Source organism: Chiloscyllium plagiosum, unplaced genomic scaffold, assembly GCF_037043375.1.
Source record: "Chiloscyllium plagiosum isolate Xiang-an unplaced genomic scaffold, Cpla_swu_hap1 HiC_scaffold_36, whole genome shotgun sequence".
Taxonomy (NCBI): domain Eukaryota; kingdom Metazoa; phylum Chordata; class Chondrichthyes; order Orectolobiformes; family Hemiscylliidae; genus Chiloscyllium; species Chiloscyllium plagiosum.
The window spans coordinates 43,282,068-43,304,075 of record NW_028270174.1 but is presented as its reverse complement, the minus strand read 5'-3'; the positions used below and the strand labels follow the sequence as shown (position 1 = coordinate 43,304,075).

The following is a 22,008-nucleotide window of genomic DNA, read 5'->3' as shown; positions in this document are numbered from 1 at the left end:
ATGCAGATCATTTAAATGTCCTCCGTGTATCTGATGAATTATTATAGCCCAGAATCTTCATACATTTTAAACACAATAACTCAACAGGACGTTTAACCATTTTGTTTTACAGTATTTCCTTTTAATGAAAATATAATTTTATATCCACTTACCAATGCTTGGATGTTTTCTGTTATTTCAGAACATAAGTCAAGATTAGTATTGGTTTCAGTTTTTTTTTGAAATGTAAAGTGTGGCAGAAAGTAAACTTAAAACTTGCCCATCAACACTCGAATGGCTAAATGCAGTGCCTTACATGAACTGTCCTGATAGCAATCAGCCACTCCTTTTTATTTGATTACTTATTTAATAGGTTGGTTGCTTGGGGTTAGTTTTATCAGTGGAAAGTACAAGTAATGTTTGTTCACCAGATCACTTGGACAAAAGTCTTCTCTGTATTTTTGACTTTTAACTGTCACCAAAAAACCTAACACAGGTAAAAGCACATGTTTTAATTTGGAGATTGCCATTCAATCCCATTGATGTTTTATGAATGTAGAATAGTTACGGCAAATTTAAGGAATTCAAGTAAGGTGCACCTGTTATCTGATTAATGAAAGTAACAACACATTTCTTCCACTGGTATCTGTCCAGATTGATATTCGCAGCAAATTGAAATATCATTTTGCCTTGCGTTCAATGGTTCATGGTATTTACAGTTCATATTTCCATGTACAAATCTGTAGCAGACTCATTTTGTCTTTGTGTTATTGCTATTATGAAATACTGTTTCATTGACTGTCAAACTCACACCAGAAGATGTATTTGTTGTCCTGGCTTGAATGACCAAGTGTTCTACCCCTGCTAGTGTATGGCTTAATCATATAAACACGTGGGCTGTACGTTTAAGAAGGGCATTGTATGATTAGAACATGGAAACAGTTTTTCTAAAGGAAAATCTGATTTGATAAACTTATAGAGGTTTTTTGAGGATGTACCTAGTAAGGTAGATAAAGAGGAACCATTAGATGTTGTATTCCTGGGTTTTCAAAAGGCATTTGATAAAATGCAGTACAGAATGATAATAGGCATCTTAAGGAGTTGATTATAACATATTAACATGAATAGAAAATTTACTAATGAGCAGGAAGCAGAGAGGATGCAAAAGTAGAGCATTTTCAAATTGGTAAACAATGAATAACGAAGGAGTATTACAGCCACTGTTTGGGCCTCGGCTTTTTACAGTCTGCATTAATAAACAATCATTTTTCTATATTTGCTGATGGTACAAAGTTAGCAAGAAAGCTAAGTTTTGGTAATGACAAAAAAGCTGCAAAGAGATATTGAAAGATGAAGTCAATGAGTAACAAGACGGCAGATTGATCAATTGTAATGTGGAGAAGTATCAAATTATTCATTTTGATCCTAAGAAAAGTGGAATGTATTTTGACAAGGTGTGAAACCTAAATGTTGATGTTTAAAGAGACTTTGATGTGCTTGTGCAATGATTGCAGAAAGATCCATGCAGCAAGAGCAAGCAATTAGGATGGTAAATGACATGTATTTTTATTACATAGAAATTTAGAATGCAGAAAAAAATGTTTAAAAAAATCTTATTATAATTGTACAACTTTTTGGTGAGACCACGTCTAGAGTACTGTTGCAGTTTGGTCTCACTTATGAAAATATTTACTTGCTTTGGAGGTGTTGCAGCAAAGGTTCATTAAGTTTATCCCGGTGATGAGTGGATTGTCCGATAATAAAATGTTGAGCAAACTGGTCTAGTTCTCCAGGGCTTAGAAGAAGAAGTGGTGACTTCATTGAAATATTTAAGATTCTGAAGGAGCTTGGTAGACTAGATGCTGAGAGATTGTTTGTTTGCATTGGTAAAACATGGAGAGAAGGGCCACAGTCTCAGGAAAAGGAGCTGATCTTTCGGAGCTGTGATGAGTATTGTGAGTCTCCATCAATGAATGCATTTAAGGCTTGGATAGAAAGAATTTTTACTCTTTCAGGGAATTGAGAGATATGGGTTAGAGGGCAGGAGCAAATTGGGGTTGAAGCACCAGACCAGCCATGGTCATAATGAATGACAGCAAGCTCATTGGGCTCTTTGATCTATTTGTGCTTACCTTTCTTATTTTCTGTGTTCTCCCATCCCATTAAGGTGTAAATCCAAGGAAATCATGCCAGTTAGTATATAAAATTCTTCCATGTTATTGTGAGCTTCTGCAATCAGTGTGGTCAAAATTGAGGAAAGTTCCATGTCATTCAGCCATTTTGTTATCTAAAGGGAATACTTTAAGCTGAAGGTAACTACTCGTTATTTCACAAGAATAGCAGTTATATTGTGTACTCGTAAATACATGTGACAATTTACTCTGGTATTTCTGGCTAAATCACAATCAACTTTTAAAAGAATGCAAAATATAAAGAAATTTGTCGGTACACTTGCAAACCAGCTCTTACCCAATTGAATTCAAGAGAAGAAAGATAAAATGCTATGAATTATTCCCCACATTAGTAATGTAAAATGTGACGTTATAACTTCCCTGGTATGATGAAAACGCTTCATATCAAACCAGTTGCTTTTTTAACTAGTTGCAATTACAGTTGGTGAGACTCAACAAGGCACAAGACAAATGATTTTTTGAAAATTTGTGTCAGAGAGTCAGAGTCCTACAGCATAAAGACAGGCCCTTCTGCCCAAACTGGTCCATGCCAGCCAAAATGTCCCTCCATGTAATTGTCCAATTGCCTTTAAATGTTGTTAATGTACCTGCCTCAACCACTTCCACTGCCAGTTTATTCCATATGCATATCACCCTCTGTGTTTAAAAAGATAAGTTACCCCTCAGATTCGTATTTATTCTTTCCTCTCTAACCTTAGTGATTCCCTCTAGTCCTCGATTCCCCAACCCTGTGAAAAAGACTGAATGCATTCACTGTATCCATGCTTCTCATGATCTTATAAACCTCTATAAGATACCCCTCCCTCAGTCTCCTAAGCTGTAAAGAAAAATGTTCTAGCTTGTCCAACCTCTCCCTATTATCCAGACCATTGAGTCCAGACAACATCCTTGTAAATTTCTCCTGCACTCTTTCCAGTTTAATAACATCCTCACTATAATAAAGTGACCAAAACTGAACACAATATACCAAGTATGGCCTCACTAACATCCTGTACAACTGCAACATAACTTCCCAACTGCCCTGACTGATGAAGGCCAGTGTGCCAAAAGCCTTCTTCACTGCATTATTTACCTGTGACTTCACTTCCTGAGAACCGTGCACCTGAACTCCAAGGCCCTTCTGTTCCACTACACTCCTTAAAGCCCTACCATTCATCATGAAACTCCTACCTTGATTTGACTTTCCAAAATGCAACTTGTCTATGTTAAGTTCCATTTGCCCATCTGATGGTCTGCATCCAGGGTACTTAAGGAAGTGGCTCTAGAAATCGTGGATGCGTGGTAATCATTTTCCAATGTTCTATAGATTCAGGATCAGTTCCTGCAGATTGGAGGGTGGCTAATGTTGTCCCACTTTTCAAGAAGGGAGGGAGAGAGAAAACAGGGAATTATAGACCGGTTAGCCTGACGTCAGTGGTGGGAAAGATGCTGGAGTCAATTATAAAAGATGAAATTATGACTTATTTGGATAGCAGTAATGGGATAGGTCAGAGTCAGCATGTATTTATGAAGGGGAAATCGTGCTTGACTAATGTTCTGGAATTTTTTGAGAATGTAACTATGAAGGTGGACAAGGAAGAGCCAGTGGATATCGTGTATCTGGATTTTCAGAAAGCCTTTGATAAAGTCCCATATAGGAGACTAGTGAGCAAAATTAGGGCACATGGTACTGGGGCAAAATACTGACGTGGATTGAAAATTGGCTGACAGGAGGCAAAGAGTAGTGATAAACGGGTCCCTTTTGGGATGGCAGATGGTGACCAGTGGGGTACCACAAGGTTTGGTGCTGGGACCGCAGCTGTTTACAATATACATTAATGATATAGATGAAGGCATTTAAAGTAATATTAGCAAATTTGCTGATGACACAAAGCTGGGTGGCAGGGCGAAATGTGAGGAGGATGTTATGAGAATACAGGGTGACTTGGACAGGCTAGGTGAGTGGATGGGTGCATGGCAGATGCAGTTTAATGTGAATAAATGTGTGGTTATCCACTTTGGTGGCAAGAACAAGAAGGCAGATTGCTATCTAAATGGAGTCAAGTTAGGTAAAGGGGAAGTACAATGAGATCTAGGTGTTCTTGTACATCAGTCAATGAAAGCAAGCATGCAGTTACAGCAGGCAGTGAAGAAAGCTAATGGCATGCTGGCCTTCATAACAAGAGGAATTGAGTGTCGGAACAAAGAGGTCCTTCTGCAGCTGTACAGGGCCCTGGTGAGTCCACACATGGAGTATTGTGTGCAGTTTTGGTCTCCAAATTTGAGGAAGGACATTCTGGCTATTGAGGGAGTGCAGTGTAGGTTCACGAGGTCAATTTCCGGAATCGTGGGACTATCATATATTGCAAGATTGGAGCAACTGGGCTTGGGTTTAGAAGGATGAGAGGGGATCTGATTGAGATGTATAAGATTATTAAAGGATTGGATACTCTGGAGGCAGGAAGCATGTTTCTGCTGCTGGGTGAGTCCAGAACCAGAGGACTCAGTTTAAAAATAAGGGGTAGGCCATTTAGAACAGAATTGACGAGAAACTTCTTCAACCAGAGAGTGGTGGGTATATGGAATATTCTGCCCCAGAAGGCAGTGGAGGCCAAGTCTCTAGATATTTTCAAGAAAGAGATGGATAGAGCTCTTAGAGATAGTGGAATCAAGGTTATGGGGATAAGGCAGGAACAGGATATTGATTATGGATGATCAGCCATGATCATAATGAATGGTATGCTGCCTCGAAGGGCAGAATGGCCTATTCCTGCACCCACTGTCTATTATCTTGTCAGTAGCACCCACTCAACTGATCCAATTCATGGCTGCAGAAGGTCAGGCCTAGGACTCTACCCTGCAGGGCTCCTGCAGAGATGTCTTGGAGCTGAGATGACTGACTTTCAATGACCAAACCATCTTCTGTTTAACCAGGTGTGACTCCAACCTGCAGCATTTTCCACTTGATTCCCATTGACTCCAGTTTTGCTGGGACTTCTTAATGCCAGTCTTCACTAAATGCAAACTTAATTTCAAGGGTAGTCACTTTCACCTCACCTCACCTCAAGAATTCTGCTCTTTTGTTTGAACTCAGGCTATAATGAGATCAGGAGCTCATTGGCTCTGGTGGAACCCAAAGTGGGGGTGCCAAGCAAGGCCTGCTTATTGGATGCTGCCTGATGTACTGTGCTTTTCCAGTGCCACACTTTTCAACTCTGATCTCCAGCAAGGTTGCTGAGGCAGTTAGGCATGGAGTGGGCCTGAGGGCAGGTATTGCTATCTGTCAGTACGCCTGTCTACTGGGGTGGAGGTTTCGTTGCTCTATCCTTGGGGAGGAAAGTCAAGCTGAAAGGAGTTGTTGGCTGACCGAGGTACAATGCAAGGACATTGGGGAATGAGGAAGCAATTGAAAAGTGGATGGGATGGCTTGCAAGGAGGAGGCACAAAGAGGGAGAGAGGAAAACTATATGGCGTTGACAAATGAAGAGAAGATTGCAAGAAGTTTGAGGAAGAGGGGAGGCTGCAATGGAGAGAAAACAAGTTTAAACCTGACATTAAAGCATATTCTAATAAGTAGGAGTCAGGAAAACTGAAAAAATGAAATCATTGGCAAGATCCTTGCAAATGAATGTGGAACATTTAGTTCAAGGTTACCTATATTCCGGAGCTAGTAACTGAAGAAAACCTATTGTAATGAGCACTGTCAATTGTTAAATATAAAATTGAGATTGGGATCTGAGATGCATTAAAAATGGTAGTGGCTTTGTTAATGTCTTACAGATTTGTGACACTGACTCAATTAAATGTGACCTCATCATTTTGTTTTCTCATTTGCCATGAAATTACTGCACATCTGGATAGTAGTAACAGGATAGGACAGAGTCAGCATGGATTTATGAAGGGGAAATCATGCTTGACTAATCTTCTTGAATTTTTTGTGGATGTAACTATGAAGTTGGACGAGGGAAATCCAGTAGATGTAGTGTACCTGGACTTTCAGAAAGCTTTTGATAAAGTCCCACACAGGAGGTTAGTGAGTAAAATTAGGGTGCATGGTATTGGGGGCAAAGTACTAGATTGGATTGAAAATTGGTTGGCTAATAGGAAACAAAGGGTAGTGATAAACGGCTCCATTTCAGAATGGCAGGCAGTGACCAGTGGGGTACCGCAGGGATCAGTGCTGGGACCACAGCTTTTTACAATATATGTTAATGATATAGAAGATGGTATCAGCAATAACATTAGCAAATTTGCTGATGATACAAAGCTGGGTGGCAGGGTGAAAAGTGATGAGGATGTTAGGAGATTACAGGGTGACCTGGACAAGTTAGGTGAGTGGTCAGATGCATGGCAGATGCGGTTTAATGTGGATAAATGTATGGTTATCCACTTTGGTAGCAAGAACAGGAAGGCAGACTACTACCTCAATGGAATCAATTTATGTAAAGGGGCAGTGCAGAGAGATCTGGGTGTTCTTGTACACCAGTCAATGAAGGCAAGCATGCAGGTACAGCAGGTAGTGAAGAAGGCTAATAGCATGCTGGCCTTCATAACAAGAGGAATTGAGTACAGAAGCAAAGAGGTGCTTCTGCAGCTGTACAGGGCCCTGGTGAGACCACAGCTGGAGTACTGTGTGCAGATCTGGTCTCCAAATTTGAGAAAAGACATTCTGGCTATTGAGGGAGTGCAGCGTAGGTTCACGAGGTCAATTCCTGGAATGGCAGGATTACCTTACTCTGAAAGACTGAAGCGACTGGGCTTGTATACCCTTGAGTTTCGAAGATTGAGAGGGGATCTGATTGAGACATATAAGATTATGAAAGGATTGGACACTCTGGCAGTAGGAAACATATTTCCACTGATGGGTGAGTGCCGAACCAGAGGACACAGCTTAAAAATACGGGGTAGACCATTTAGGACAGAGCTCAGGAAACTTCTTCACCCAGAGAGTGGTGGCGGTGTGGAATGCTCTGCCCCAGAGGGTAGTGGAGGCCCACTCTCTGGATTCATTTAAGAAGGAGTTGGATAGAGCTCTCAAAGATAGTGGAATCAAGGGTTATGAAGATAAGGCAGGAACAGGATACTGATTAGGAATGATCAGCCATGATTATATTGAATGGCAGTGCAGGCTCGAAGGGCTGAATGGCCTACTCCTGCATCTATTGTCTATTGTCTATTGACATCATAAGTTTGTGACAGTGTGTTTAGGGGGATGACATTTTGTGTAGAAGTTATTTTGATGTTAACTTACGCATGTTGTCTAATGCCAATTTAAAATACTATCTAAGAAATGTTTTCTTTTTTATGTTCTGCCTTTAAGTTTGTTAGAGGGTAAATGATTATTGAAGATGTTGATGAATTTCTCTAATTTTGATTCTGTCAGAGTCCAAAAACCACATGTCAACATAAATATGGGAGTTCATGTTACTGAATGTTTATTTGTCATTCAGTGAGAATGAAAAAGGAGCCCCTCAAAACCAAAAGATAGTCCAACAAATCAAAAACTAGCTCTTGAGAAGATCTCAAGAGCCCTCAAAAGAAAAATTATTTTAATACCCATTCAGTACATAAAATCAGAGCTAACTTTTTACTTTGTCAGATTTGTCCTTGGTCTTCTGCTTTCTGTTTGATTAATACTTCAGTGTTCAGCATAGTATTTGAGGTTCTTTTTGCATCCTATTTCTGTACTGTAGCTAATTGAAGTTTTGCCTAATGTGAGCTACTTTAATTATTCCTCTGATTTATCTTTTACAACACTTTATTTATCTGGCTAAAAATAGCCTGGAAATAAATGTAACTGCTTACCTGAAATGTAGATTGTCACATTGAATGTCTTGCTTTTCCTTGTGTCTCATAAATTTGATGACAATGCAAGATAATCTTGTCATCCCTCACCACTCACAGACCTTAATAGTTCTGTAACATTTATAGAATATTCCTTTTTTATTGTCACAATTTTTTCTATATAAATAAAGCAAAAATTGTTCTTTAACTACCAGCATGTAAATTATTGAATAATCATTTACAGATTATGGTTTCTGTTTTCAGTGCCTCATCAGGGTTTTGAATTACTTGCATAAGTAAATGTTTCTTGTGATTTTCAAAGATTAACTGCATTAACAAGCAAGTTTCTATCACAGTTTGGTCACTTCAGCATTATTAGAGTTTACAGAAAATTGGTCCTGACAATGAGATTTCTTTCCCAGTCATTGCTATAAAATCATAGAATCCCTATAGTATGGAAACAGGCTTTTCAGTCCAACATTCCACACTGACCCTCCAAAGAGTATCTCACCCAAACGCATTCCCCATCATTCTACATTTACCGCTAATGCACCTAACTTAACCGCTAATGACTAATGCACCTAACCTACACATCCCTGAACACTATGGGCAATTTAGCATCGCCAGTTCACCTAACCTGCACATCTTTGGATTGTGGGAGGAAACCAGGGCACCCGGAGGAAACCCATGCAGACACGGGGAGAATGTGCAAACTCCATATAGACCGTCGCCCAAGGCTGGAGTCGTGAGGCAGCAGTGCTAACCACACCACCATGCTGCTATTTCAGATTAGTAATAAAAGCTGTCTACTGTAAAACATTGCAAGTAGACAAGCAGGAGGTTGGCAAGCCAGGCAGCATCAAGAGGTGGAGAAGTCAATGTTTCAGGAATAACTCTTCAGGAGCGGAGGTGGGGGTAGGGGGAGGTGCAGATGGTGTGTGGGGGCGGGGGGGGAGGTATGTGGTCGGAGAGGGTTTTGGGTGGGGAGTGGAGCGGAAAGTGAGATAGTTATAGGTGAACACAGGTGGTGGGTAAAACATTCTTGTCATAATGTCAAATTCCACCTTGATTTATTACTTATACCATCAAATATACCTGAATGCTCAGTGGAATAAAGTAAAAGTATTGGTATTTTAGTCACAGGATGACAGAGATTTTAAAACTTTGCTTAAAACATTTCATTTAAAGAAAAATCGACTTCTTGTGTTGGCTGAACTTTATGGGAAACATTTTTAGTTTCCCACAATACCTATCAGTGCTTCAGATGCACGCAACGTTTTTAAAATTTAAGAATCACTGTAACTGTAATGCATTCCACATCTAGTAGCTTTGTACTTATAGCTTTAAGGTGTCAGATTCAAAGATTCTTTTTAATATTTGGAACGCTTCTTCCTGTGGCTCTGTTTTTCAAGTGAACTGATAAACCTTTCCAAGCTTTTACTGTATCATTCAGATTCGGTGAAGCTGGGTCAAAGTCCCGGAAATCCTTCTGCAACAGGATTGTGAGTGTACCTACACCAAAAGAACTGCACTGGTTCAAAAAGGCAGTTAGGGATAGGTAATGAATGCTGATCCAATCAGCCCAAGTCCACTCCTTGTGGATAAAAGTAAAAAAAAAATTCAATATGGTAGGAAGTGATACATTTTGAAAAAAAAGGAGGAGGAAGTGCAATATGAACCAACGGGTGTGATGTAAAAGAAGTGCTAGAGTTGCAAAACCTTTTATGTGTGTGTACCCAAATCTTTGAAGATGGTATGATAAGCTTAAAGTTTAAATAAGACATCTATTACCTTTTAGATGAATTCTGGTAGGAATTGAGCATAAAAGCAAGGATGCTAAATCTTTAGAAAGGTAGTGTCAAGGCCAGTTCTAGTTTAGTAAGAGTATGCAGAGGAGGTTTTTTTGTAACAAGATTGAGGGATTTGAGTTGTGTGAAGAAACCAATGTTGGCCTCTTCAGAGATACAAAGTGGAGTTTTGGTCATGAATCAAACTCATGAAGGGTTTTGATAGTGTATATATGAAGCTGTTCCCTGCAACAGAAGGGTCAACAATTCAAGAACATGAGCTTAAGGTTGTTAACTGCTATCTTAACAACTGTCTGTGTAATTGTATTTTGCGTTGTGTCACAACTAGTTCTTTTGTCAAGATCTGCACTGCATGGCCTGTAAGATCGGTGGAGCAAATTTAATCAGACATTTCAAAAAGGAAGTGGATAAATACTTGAATAGGAAAGAAATGGTAGAGCCAATGATCAAGAATAGTTGGAGTGGAACTAATTGAACAGCTTTTTCAAAGACTCAGCAGAATCAGAAAGGACTGAATCACCACTTCCTCTGCTGTTTCATTCTACGATTAGTGATGATGAGTAACGTTAAACATATTTTGGTTGTTGGATTGCCGACAATGAAAGCCAATCCCTTCGCAGCTTATTTGATAAAGCACAATCACTCCCATGCTTTTCCACCCTAAAGCACCGTGATTAATATTCAGATCTGCCACACTGATTCCCTCAGAGCATGTTTGAAATTCTCTTCTCCACAACATAAATCTTACAACATTTTCCTTCTTCCCTGATCATAAATTGGTTTGCAATCTGACTGTATAGAATTTTTTGAGATATCTTTAGATGAGAGACTACTAAATCAATTATAAGTCACAGGCTTGAGAGAGTGCGCTGGACATTGGATTGAAAATTGTTGTTAGTTGTGTGAATTACTGGGGCTGGAAAATGAAGATTAGTATTGTTTTATTGAAAGGCAATCATCTACTGTCCCAATCTAATGTAGTCAAGTGACCTCTACCATGAGGTGCATCCATTGTAGGCAAACATCCTGAACTCTTCAATAAAGTCCACATGTTAACATATTGTTGTGTTGTATACTTGAAACATGTTGTCAGAAGAGATACTAAAGTGAGTGTCCAGGGTTGAAATAAAAAGCATAGCTACAGATAACTGATGTAAAAACAACCAAATAATTGACAGTGGTCATCGCTTTTGGGGAAAAAAACAAGCTTAATTAATCTGACAATTTTGAAGACATAGTATTCCAAACTGATGATTGATGAAGGAAACCTGTTTGATACAGTGCCTTTTGTAATCTCTGGTACATGCCACATGAGTTCCTTTACAAACTGAGGTCAGTAGGTATTCCAGATACCACATGTCCATGGGTTAGGAACTGGCAAAGAGTAAAGAAATTAGAAATTGCACAAAGAGCAAGGCTATAATTGGGGAAATATTATGTGGGGTGTTCACACTAGATCATCTCTCAGTATTAAATTATCTTGCATGTCTCTATGCAGGTTGATTTAGAGTAGTAGAGCTGTACAGCATGGAAACAGACCCTTTGGTCCAACTCATCCATGCCGACCGGATATCCTAAACTAATCTAGTTGCATTTACTATTTAAATAAAGATATCAAGTTAACAGGGACAATGCACGGAGGAAACTATCAAGACCTTGGACAAAAATGCTTGATCAGGTTTGTTCTCTGTGTGATTGTTGGTCATTTAAATACAGATAAGTACTTCATGTTAGAAGTCAAACTAGAGGGTCTGATAAAATTTGATGAACAGAAAGTTGAAAGAGACCTTGGTATATACGAATCGTGACTTAAAGGCCAGACTTTTGAAATGTCAAATCAGATTTTTTCAATTGACTGAAACAAGTGAAGTGAGAGGAGAAAGATTTCAAAAAGACATGAGGGGTATTTTTTTTAATTTTAAGAGTGGTTTGTGTGTGGAATGAACTTCCAGTGGAAATGTGGATGTGTGAACAGTTACATTGATTAAAAGACATTGAGATAAATATGTGAATGTTTGGAGAGATAGGCACCAAATAGAGCAGCTGGGACTAGTTTAGTTTGGGATTATGTTCAGAATGGACTGGTTGGACTGAAGGGTTTGTTTCCGTGCTGTACGACTCTAACTTTATACAGAGCTGTGAACTACCACTGATTGACCGTGGATCTTGCTTTTCATTGTTTTAAAAAAACTGCTTCAGCTTTCTACATTCTAATTCCTGTTCAAATTGCTGGGTATATGAGTCAGAATTAGGAATTCTTCCATTAACAGTTGCAAATTATGCAACATCAATGGACTTGCTGAGTATACCAAAAAATGTTCAAGAGCCTACACCTTTCCTGCTGTTGGGAAGAGACTGTTTCAAAATTGCACCCTTAGAAGAGTGAAAAAAAAGCAGAAATTTTGAAATATTTGATGTTCTGCTTTCAGACCAAAATGCACGTTATGTATGAATGGTGCATGTTTAATATTAGGGACAAAGAGGGGAGAAAAGGTCCATTGATCAATACTTAACACCATTACCTCAGTTCGCTGTAACATGTGAATTTATGCAACTAAAGGATGATCTAATTAAAGCTATAATCATCTTGGGTATAAGAGGCCGCAACATTACAGTGCAACTACTAAGCAAATCTGACTCTTGAAGTTTTAAACCTGCAAAAGCTCTTAGCTTATAAATCAACATTTACAGCTCAAACTTGTGCGAACAGGTGAATTTGTCTACAATGTGGAGAAGCAGCTAAGACCTGTTCAATATTGCTGAAAGATCTGTCCACATTGTTGAAAAATAGTCGACGCCTTACACTTGCAAATATGTGGAGAAAAGCAACAAATATACACACGAGCCAATGGAAAATTCAAACTCAAAGAACAAGTTGCAATATTGTGGAGGTCATCACAAAAAACAAAAAGCATGTACAGTGTGACTAAAAATTTTAACTGTGAGAAGCTGAGCAATTTTGCATGAATGTATTCATTTAGGAAGCAGACAAACAAGACTATAAAGACAATTGCGACAAAGATGTCAGAAAATGATTTGGTTGAATCAAGTATGCATGTTGGAGAGAGTTATAAATGTCTACATCACAGAAAAAGGCTCTTCAGCTCATTGAGTCTATAGTGGTCAAAAACTAATATTTAACTATTCTGATCCTAGTTTCCAGCATTTGGTCCATAGCCTTGCTATCCCTTGGCAATGCAAGCGTACGTGTAAATAATTCTTAAATGTTTGAAAGTACTTTCGAATAAACTTGTTGGACTATAACCTGGTATTGTGATTTTTAATTTTGTCCTTAAATGTTGAGTGTTTCTGCTTCTGCTAACTTTTTTTTATATAGATATTTTTATTAGAAATTTAACATTTTTACAAGTTTACAAAAATAAACAAACCTCTCAGATATAAATATTGATATACAATTGGCTCAAATATACAATAGCCAAAATTTAACAAAAAAAAACAAAACAAAAAAAAACCAAAAAAAAAAGAAAAAAAAAACAAAACTCAACTATCTACTAATCTAACCTACAACTAACCAGAGTGTATATTTAAGTCTCTTACATGCTCGGAATGTGTTAGCATCAGATGTAATAAAACCCGTATTCGTGCGGGATTCCTCCCCCGAGGGGCCCCGGACCAGCCAGGTTTGTAATCTCAATTAAATAAAAGCCCTTGTTAGGATAGCCGAAATATCTGTATTTATGTAATTCAAGAAGGGCTGCCATATTTTATAAAATAATTCGGTCTTTCGGTGCACCACATTTGTAAGGAAGTCAAGGGGAATACATTCCATAATTAGTCTGTGCCAGTTTGAAAGTCCAGGGAGGCCCTCAGCCGCCCAGTTCACCAAAATATTTTTCCTTGCACAGAAAGAAAGAATAGAAAATAGTCTCTTCCCGTACGTGTCCAGGGAGGGAAAGTTCAAAAAGCCCAAGAGGAGAGATACAGGGTCCACTTTAATTTCCGTTCCTAAAATTTCTGTCAGGGTACTTGCTACTTTAGTCCAATATCTACGGATCTTATGACAGGTCCATAAGCAATGTACAAGAGTGCCCACCTCTATTTTGCATTTAGGACACATTGGAGATGTTCCTGCCTTAAATTTTGACAATCAAACCGGTGCTATATGGGCCCTATGAAGTATCTTCAGCTGGATAGCCTGGGTTCTCTTACAAATAGTAATTCTTCTAGCATTTTCCCAAATATCATTCCACGTTTCTGTAGAGATTTCTAGTCCCAAATCCTGATCCCATGTTTTAAGCAGATTATCCATATCTCCCGATACTTCATCATGTAATAAATGATAAATAGTACTGACGGAAGATACCCCCACTGGTCGTAGGACACTACATTCTCTATCGGATTTATAAAGACTATCTAATAACGTAGTCTTCTTCTGTATATAATTCTGCTACCTTTTATTGGCAATGAATTCTGGATTTCCATCACCCACTGGGTGAAAAATGTTTTCCTCACGTCCTCTCCAAACCTCTTGCCCCTTACCATAATCTGTGCCCCAGCCATTGATCCCTCTATCAAGGGGGAAAGTTTTTTCTGTTTCCCCTGTCTATGCCACTTATCACTTTACACATCTCCATCATTTTCCTGCTCAGTCTCCTCTGCTCCATGGAAAACAACATCCATCTATCTAATCTCTCTTCATAATGGAAGCTTTCCAGCTGAGGCAATGTCCTGGTAAATTTTCTCTGCATCCTCTTCAGTGCAATCACATCTCTCCTATAATACAGATTCCAGAAGTGCACACAATATTCTAATTGTGGCCGAACAAACGTTTTTATATAGTTACAGTATCACTTCCCTCCTCTTAAATACTTTGCCTCGGCCAATAAAGGCAAGTATCCCATATGCCTTCCTACCTACTTTGTCTCTGCCCTACTCTCTTAAGGGACTGGTGGATATGTACACTAAGGTCACTGATTCTTGGTGCTTCAGTATGTACTCCCTGGCCTTTTTTGACCTGTCCAAGTGCACCACTTCACACTTATCCTGATTGAATTTCATTTGCTACTGATCAGCCCATCTGACCAGTATATCTGTATCTTCCTATCTAAAGCTAGCCTCCTCACTATTTACCACTCCACCAGTTTTCATACCATATCTGAACTTAATGATCAGCTCTCCTGTGTCCAAGTCTAAATTATTTATATATATCACAAATGTCAGATCAAGATTCAAATGGGTCAGTTTATACCTTGGAAGAGGTTGGAATGTAAAGGAAAAATTTGGTTTCTAACTATTGCGACAAAGACTACAGAATGAGAGCATCAAGTAAATATAATGTTCCATATAGCCACTGGTGTTTCTCACAATCTTGTGAACTTCACAGATTTGTGTACAAATATTCTTACTCCAGATGGCAATCTAAAATTGAAACCCTCGAAGCTAAAGTGACCGAGCTTTAGATAGCATGTTCTCAGAGCTGGTGACATCTAACTTGTCGCAGTTGGCTGCTTATTCCTATATAAAAGGGGTGAGAGAAGCTCTGTTAGGAGGGAGAACTTCATTATGTTCTCTGTAAGCACTGTGGGCTTCTCTATTGCTACAAAATACCTATTGACTGCTCACATGTGACTCAACATTCCCTGCAATGTGGCTATTATGTAACTAATGTGATGCTATAAGAAGCAATCAACCATCTCCTTGAGATACTGAGCATGTAGTGTGTAAGTTCATCGATGAGTGGCAGAGCAAAGTGTGCAGAGGACTCTGAAAGTCTGCAGGGGGATATAGACAGGTTGTGATTGGGCAAAGGTGTGGCAGATGGAGTACATGTTGGTAAATGTGAGGTCATCCATTTTGGTAAGAATAATTGCAAAATGAGCTATTATTTAAACAGTGAAAAATTGCAGCATGCCGCTGTGCAGCGGGTCCTGGGTGTCCTTGTGCATGAATCACAAAAAGTTGGTTTGTGTGTACAGTGGGTGCTTAAGAAGGAAAATGGAATATTGTCCTTCGTTACTAGAGGAATGCAGTTTAAAAAAGGAGGTTATGCTACAGCTGTATAGGGTGCTCATGAGGCCACAGTTGGAGTACTGTGTATAGTTTTGGTCTTCTTACTTGAGAAATGATGTACTGGCACTGGAGGGGATGCAGAGGAGCTTCACCACATTGATTCCAGAGTTGAGAAGATTGGCTTCTAAGGAGAGATTGAGTAGACTGGGACTATATTCATTTGAATTCAGAAGAATGTTGGGGGGGGGAGAGGATCTTATAGAAACATTATCTTATCTATTCCCTTCATAATGTTGAGGCAGGGAGGTTATTTTCATGGCGGATGAAACTAGAACTTGGGGGCATATTCTCAAAATTAGCAGATTGAGGACTAAGAAGGAACTTCTTCACCCAAAGGGTTGTGATTCTGTGGAATTCCCTGCCCAATGAAGTGAGAACCTCATTGAATGTTTTTAAGGCAGAGATAGATTTTTGAAAAGTAAATGAATTCAGGGTTATGGTGCATTGAGGGTAAGTGCAGCTGATTCCACGTAAATATCAGCTATGATCTTATCGAATGGTGGAGCAGGCTCAACAATTGCCTATTCCTGCTCTTATTTCTTATTTTCGTATGTTCAATGGTTTATCTGCTCTGAGGGAGTTGACCATTTCTTGTCAAAAGAAGTGCTCTGATTTATTGTGGCCAGCTGTATCCTGTATAACTTGGCCATCATGAAGGTTCAATCTAGCCCCCAGTGGTTTGCACTAAAGCAAAATAATGAAGAAAACCCCAGAATGTACATATGCCATTCATGAACCTTCATTAAACTTAATTTCCCATAAGTACAGCCACCTGGAAGAACAACGGCAGCCAATGCAGGAATGCACCACCACCTGCAAGTTGCCCTCCAGGTCACACACCATCTTCACTTGGAACTATACCAGTCCCCTACAGTGCAGTTATAGATAGGTAAGTTCTGACTTAGCCAGCAATACCCATGTCCTGTGAATGAATCTCACAATTAAAAATCTGTCAATTTGGAGGTAGAATCTAACAAATTCCAGCAGCAATCTTGAGACATTAACATGGGAGGAAATAAATAATGCAAGTTTTATTTTCAATCAGGTAAACCATTATGCTCTGAGGAACTGAATCTTGGTGAAAGAAGGAAAGTGCAGTCTCTTTGTGGAGGGTGCTAATGTGAAGAGACAAAGAATCTAGATTGCACAGCTCTTCAAAGAAGTATGGTTAGAAAGTTTCAACATTGAGTGGGAGTAATGGAGATGGTTTCTGCATATATGGTAGATGATGTGCTATTTGAGTTTCATCTAAGAATAATAAATTAGAAAATTATTGTTGTGGTTGGAGACTTGAATTGAGCAGGAATGAAGAGATTTGAGAGATCATGCATACAAAACACAAAAGGTTAATGAGCTAAAATGTGAATGCTCAGAAAGCTTGAATTAACAAAGGGGAAATTCAATTTCAAGAACTGAACCAACACCATTACGCATGTGAATATTCTCAGCAATATTGCTTTTGTAGTAATCTCTCAATCTATCTCATCTTTATGAATTACAGTCTCATTAACCTCACCTTACATTAATACCAATCTCATCCTGAGCTCCAATTCTCTAACCTTCCCTCCCAACCGAGATAGAAGCTGCTGAACCTAATCTCTCAAATGTGTAATCTCCTGACGCTGTCCCATCCCTGTTCTAAACCTAGGCCGAAATTTATCAGAATGCTGTAGATCCCTGTGCTGGAATAAAATGTTGAGGCTGAGCTGCTTCTGCAAATGATGGCACTGAAGAAATTTGACTTTGTGTTACCCAATTCTGAGACTGCTGACAGGGCTTTATGTCTAATTAAGGACAGTGGACAATTTTTGACAGCTGCCAGCCTAATCAAAGGACTGACAGCTCTTCAGTCCCAGCAATGTCACTGATAGAGGTGGCCATTGCTAAGGTTGGAAGGAGAAGAAAACAGTGCCCCTGTAGAAGACTTGATGGACCAAGGGAATTTATTTTAATGTCTAGATCCAGGAAGGCAGGCACCATCAATCAGAAGGCTGAGTCCTCCATGGAGCGTGGCCCTTCTGTGGAGCAATGAGCAACCAGAAAGAAAGGCTCTCTGAGGGAAGTTGCTGAAAGGCTGTCGCAATGAAGTCAGTTTGCTCTTCACATAGTGGGTGGGATGGCAATCTGACACCAGTTTAATTGATGGCAGGTCATAAAATAGCTGTCAATGCAAACATATGAATTAAGAGGAGGAAGCTTCTCAGAACCTACCCAAGTCCCAAACTTCAAACCACCCTTCTATGTTCCAGTGTCAGAAACAAGATGTCACCTGAGACAACTTGGCTTGTCTTCTGGATTCTGAATGCCCATGTTTTGATATTATTGATTGAGGTAAAAATATTGTCTTTAATATCTGGATAATTCTCTTTAAATAATGCTTTAAACTCTCATTTAGCTCAGCACCAGGCCCCAAATTTAATGACTCATTCTGAGGGTAGCACTCTTATGGGTACAGCATACAATACTATATTGAAATGTCAACTGAGATTACATGTATAAAATGATCGTGGGGCTTTGACATTTGTACTTATACAGGGTACTTCAAAGTAAAGAAGCAAGTCAATAATTAATCCCAATACTTTTGGTTCCAACTTTCCGATGTTAACTTATGAAAGATAATTAAGAATTATGTTTCTGATGGGAAGTACGAGGGGGATATTCTTATCAGGAAGTTGATGCACTTTAGTATCACCATTCACTTGTTTACACCAAACAGATCTAGCTAATCTTGACTTAAGATATATTTTGGGTTTAAAAGTTCAAGGTGTTTTGTAAGAAAGTTTCCACACTCCTCTCTAATTGGCCAACCAAGGAAATATTCTGGAGAGTAGATGAGTTCAGAATGGACCAATTCAAATTCATTATACTGCTCTACAAGGTGTAGACATTTTTCAAACTTTCAGCATTTTATCCTGACTAAATGCTTCCCCATTTGGAGTGCAGTTTTCAAGCTGTGCTCCCAAGGATAACTGGTATTCCATACGGATATCTAGAAGGTTTTAAGTTTTCGAACTATAATCTAATTATAGAAATTACTACAAATACTTTTTTTTCCTGTTTATGAGCTGGCAGCACTGGCAAGGCCAGCATTTATTGCTTACTGTGGCTTGTTATTGAGACAGTGGTGTTGAGCCAGCTCTTACACGACTGCAATATAGTTTAGATACACCCAGTCCCAGCATTTTGACCCAAGGTTGATATCAGGACAGTAATGCATTTCTAGGACAGGATGGTGTGCGACCTGGGCAGGAATTTATAATTGTAGCTTTTTATAGGTACGGTTACCTCTAGAGATGGGTCACTGGGCCCAAAGTGTTTATTCTGCTTTCACTCCACTGATGCTGTCAGACCTGAGTTTTCTAGATTTTTATTTGCTTTTAATGTCAGATTTCTAGTATCCTCAGTTGTTTTTGGTTAACATATAGTTGGTTAACATATATTAACCTTCCAAAATCTCTTGTATTTGTAACTCTGACCTCTTGTACTGTCACCATTCACTCCACTCCACAATTGATTGATGTACTTCCAGCCATTTAGGTCCTAAGCTCTAGAATTCCCATCCTAAGCCCACCTCTCTCTTTTTATTAGTCTATACTCGAAAGAGACTTAGAGTTTTGAAGTTGTACAGCAGAGAAACAGACTCTCCGGTCCAACTTGTACATACTGACAAGATATCCTAAATTTATTTAGTGCCATTTGGCCCATATTCCTCTAAACCCTTCCAATTCATATACCAATCCAGTTGCGTTTAAATGTACCAGCCCCAACCACTTCCTCTGGCAGTTCATACACGCACTACCCTCTGTGTGAAAAAGTTGCCCATTAGGTACCTTTTAAATCTTTCCCCTCTCACCTCAAACCTATGCCCTCTAGTTTTGTACTCCTCCATCCTGGGGAAAAGACCTTGGCTATTCACCCTATCCCTGCCCCTCATAATTTTATAAACTTCTATAAGGTCACCCCTCAGCCTCCAATGCTCCAGGGAAAGCATCCCCAGCCTACTCAGCCTCTCTTTTATAGCTCAAGCCCTCCAACCCTGGCAACATCCTTGTAAATCTTTTCTGAACCCTTTCAAGTTTCACAACATCATTCCTATTAGCAGAAAGTGACTGAGTGCTGACAGTGATTAAAATCCATCTTAAAAACTGATTTCCAACTTATCCAATTTACCTATCCTCTTCAATGTAACATTGGCAGTAACCCTTCAGTAAAGTCAGATATAAGGTTCCTTAACTTTAGGTTATACCTTGCCTCTCTATTACCACAAGAGTTTTCCTTTTTGGTCCTTAATTGACCCTACCCTTCTTTTGACTATCCTTTTAGTTTTTATATGTTTGTAATCACTTTAGTATTCTCCTTTTGTAACATGCTAATTTTTCTTAGATATTCTTTGTTTTATTTTTATTTATTTTCTGTTTACCTTTGCACTTCTTGATTCTCCCTGAATCACACACCTGATATTTTTCGTAAGTATTTTTCTCTTTTATTTTAATCCCAGCGTATTTACTCATTTAGGGAGTTCTAGCTTTGGGTGTCTTTTTTTTACCCCTCCTAAGGATGTTTTTGCTCTATATCAAAACCATCTCCGCTTGGAATAACTCCCTGTAATATTTGTGTGATCTGATATAGCCACAAAATTCTCAAAGCCCTTTCCAGTGAATGCAATGATTTTGCTTTTGTGTAGGAAAATACAGCAACCACTTGAGACACAGAAAAATGACCACTATTCTGTCTTGACATTGTTGGGTGAGGAATAAGTGTTGGCTAGGAACACTGAAAGAATTCCCAATTCTTTGGTGTATCGGGTCTGTCATGTCCAAAACACTCATGTAACATCTCTTTTAGCAGCTCCTCCAAAAATGTAGTAATCAGCTCTATTCTCAAGTGTTAGTTTGACTATGTCCAAATGCTTGTGAGGCTTTGGCCCTTATACTTCAATCAAAGCAAAGCACTTTGAAATTGAAAACTGGCTAATAAATAACTTCCTCACTTTTTGTTCCAACACTTTAAAAGTTCAACATGTAGGAGCCAATTAAGAAACATTCGATATTATAGTAGAGTTCTTATCAAAAATACCAGTTATTGCTTGTTGATTACAACAGAGGCAACTAATCTTGGCAATGTTCTATTTTAGATTCAGAAGTTCAAGGATTCCAACGAAAGGTTTCTATGCACCATTTTAATTGGCCAGTCAAAGTCCCAGTAGAAAGGGTAATTAAGGACTTTAACCTAATAAATCAGGGGAACGGCTCCGCATTAAACAATGGAAACATGTTGGTTTAACAGAAATGTAGATATTTCAGGGAAAGGGATAACTAAATAACTAAGATCATTAGCAGGAGTGGTGAGTCAAATTATATCATGAGATTAAGATAGTGGAATAGGTGATTATTATTTTACCCAAATGCATGATTTATGTGCAAAAATAGTCAGGATAATAGATAAATTGAGTAATATATGAAATAACATGACCATTATAAAGGTATGGCTGTAGGGTGGTCATGATATTAAATTAAATGATCAAGTTTAAAAGGTTTGCAGGGATGTGAACGCTTTTGGAAAATAGCTGACATAGGCAATGCCAGAAATTTTTGCTCATCCTGAATTGACCGTGAAAAGGTGGTGATGAATCTGCTTTTTTACCTGCACAATGCAATTTGGGATGTTTTATAGGATTTTGACAAATAAAGAATGACAGTGTAGTTCCAAGTGCCTGGCTTAGAGGGGAGCTGGCAGATGATGGTTTTCCCATTTGCCTGCTCTCCTTGCTCTTCTATGTGGTCATCGTTGTGAGTATGGATTGTTTTGTTATTGGAGGCTTGATGAATTACTGCAGTGTACATTGTGTATGAGTCACATTGATGCCACTGTGTGTCAGTGACTGATGCAGTGAATGTTTAAGATAGTGGCTGAGGTACTGAACAAGCAAGCTGCTTTGTCCTGAATGGTGTTGAGTTTATAGAATGTAGTTAGAGATGTAATCTTTCAAGAGAGTGGGAGGAATGTTCCATCACAACAATTTTAATTAATTATTGAATAAAATAACTAAAAAATTTAATTAAAACCCATTAATGATGGCCGGATAATTTATGCCATGACTGCAACTTGTGGGAGCTCCTGGATGCCAGTGTGATCCAAGGAATACTCATCTGAAGCAAGTTTTTGAAGCGTGAGCAACTTTGGCTCAGAGTTTAGGAACTGGAGACTGATCTATAGACTCTGAGACATCAGGGAAG

At 38.9% G+C, this 22,008-nt stretch overlaps 2 protein-coding genes across 4 annotated transcripts in view; one reads left to right on the top strand and one right to left on the bottom strand.

The window, feature by feature from the left end:
• The window catches only part of slc26a1 (solute carrier family 26 member 1), a 56,935-nt gene extending 56,677 nt beyond the window's left edge, over positions 1 to 258 (bottom strand). The window contains exon 1 of the mRNA XM_043674617.2: positions 153 to 258. The gene's annotated coding sequence lies outside the window, so the exon portion shown is untranslated. The remainder of the gene's footprint in view (positions 1 to 152) is intronic.
• The window catches only part of idua (alpha-L-iduronidase), a 268,795-nt gene that overhangs the window by 80,492 nt on the left and 166,295 nt on the right, over positions 1 to 22,008 (top strand). The gene's annotated exons all lie outside the window — the stretch shown is intronic.